Source organism: Bactrocera latifrons, unplaced genomic scaffold, assembly GCF_001853355.1.
Source record: "Bactrocera latifrons isolate USDA-ARS-PBARC rearing strain unplaced genomic scaffold, ASM185335v1 scaffold_109, whole genome shotgun sequence".
In the NCBI taxonomy this organism is placed as follows: Eukaryota; Metazoa; Arthropoda; class Insecta; order Diptera; family Tephritidae; genus Bactrocera; species Bactrocera latifrons.
In genome coordinates this window covers 519972-522113 of record NW_017534508.1, presented here as the reverse complement: position 1 = coordinate 522113, position 2142 = coordinate 519972, and positions in this window count along the sequence as shown.

The window sequence follows — 2142 nt, the reverse complement described above, 5'->3', positions numbered from 1 at the left end:
TCGTCTATATCGCATGCTTGCGACGACTTAAAAGAAATTTGTTTGTAATGGGGGAATTATGGTGTTTGCGCATGCGCAACCACCGCCACAGTGCCGCGCAAGCTGATTACAGTATAACAATAGCGTTAACAAGTGCTTTATAATGAGGACGCAAGAAAGCAGCGGAAAGACAGCGCTTTAAGGTGGTTCAAAAACAATATATGTGGCAAAGGTGAAATTCGAATACATGAAAACTTTCTGCTTTTGTCTCATATGTGTGTGAGACGCAGTGCGTGTATTCTTATTATTTAACAATTTATATTTTTAACTATTATTAAGCTATAGTTTCGCAACCAGAAAATAAAAATTGTATTAAATTCGCGCACTGATGGCAACCCCGCACTTTGTGCTCTATGGCGAATGCCAATTATTACACCTGCCTGAACACGCCAACGTTAATTCTTAATTGTGATTTCTTCTATTACAGCTGCGCATAATTTACCTTACCCTCTCTATTCCTATCTGCCACAAATCAGCTACATATTTCTTTCGTTTTGATTTGCTAATGTAATTTATGAATTTGAATGGGGGAAACAAAAGACACTCGGCACACGCACAGTGAGGTTAATTTAGTGCAGAATGTGAGCAAATGAGCGCACCACAGCGTAGATCCTGTGCGCGCCAGCGAAGATCAGCGACCTCCTCAGGTGGCTTACTTGGTAAAATCTCGGCCTAACTTGAGTAAAAATTATTTTTGACTTATATACAGGAGCTCTGATTGATTGCTTGGGTCTGTTTGGTGTTAGCTTGTAACGTGTAACCGACATTTAATTTACATGCTGGCGATCGCCATTGATTTGCAAACTATTTTCACTTACAACACCACTTGAGTTGCCCAGCCGGGCAGTGATTTCCTCCATTGTAGCCTGTGGCAACTTGCTCTGATTGATGCTCATCAGCAACAAGCATGCTACTTCATCAATGATTCTGCGTTGCATCCTTATACGGTGCGGCGTCGTGAGGTAGTCACGATACACCACATTCTTCCATGCTCTATGTCAGCAACCAAAGTGGAGAATTCCATTCAGTAATGGCGTAGAGTACATACAACTTTTTTTTTGATTCTTGCCATGCTTCGAAAACACCACTCGGAATGTCTTCTGCTAAACTTCGTGTTGAATATCATTGCATTATTGGCAATTGTTGCAATTCAATTTATGCCCCATTGCTACCATTCATATTTATGCCACTTGCGCAGTAAAAAATCGTTCAATGGAAGCTGCCATAATGATATACGGCCACGTGATCGCAGCGTTGACCACAGCTGTCAGCAGCTGCGGCCGCGCAAAATAAATGAACGCGATTAGATACACGTCGGCATTAAGGTTTCTCAACCTAAGCGTTGCTTGGGTGTGAGTTTATTCACTTGTGATGAAGCGCTCGATTGATGGCACTGGTATGCCACGGTGGTGAAACGAGTTCACGCACTTTCTGCGCACCGGCAGCAATGCATTGGTGCAACCGCTTTGTTTTCCTCAGTTGTGCATTTCATCTATCATTATTGATATCGTTTTGTTTGCTGTGCCTTCCGTCGCAGCGGAAATTGATTTATTCAATGATGAATGCCCATTTTGTTGCACTGCTGCCGCATAATGCACATGCATATGTTGCTTGCCACGGCACTGCTGCACTGTTTGACAAGTGCAGCATATGTTGTTTGGTCATCCGAAGCGTGTATGTGTGTGTTGTGCATTTCTTCAGCGATCTTGATTCTTGCGACTTGGTTGCTGCGCGGCATGCACATCGATCGGTAATTGAGTTGTTATTGCATTTTAATTGAGCATCGAAACGCGCGCAATAAAATCAGCCAAAATGGGAAGTCGCTCAGCATAACACGATCATATTTTATGGTTCTGCAGCAACAATTGCTGGAACTTGTTGCACACGCGAAAGCAGTTCTGTCGCAGGTGCTATTGGCGGTGGCGGCGGCGGTGGCGTTGGTGTTGCAGGCGCCGTGAAAGCTTGCTTGCTTGTTCTGCATGAGTTTATAAGGTAAATTATGCAGTATTAATTGAACCAGTTTCGTGTGAGCTTGAGCTGCAATAGCAAGGCGTAAGAATTGTATGAGACTCTTGAGGCTTGCTGTTAGAGGAGGGTTTCCCA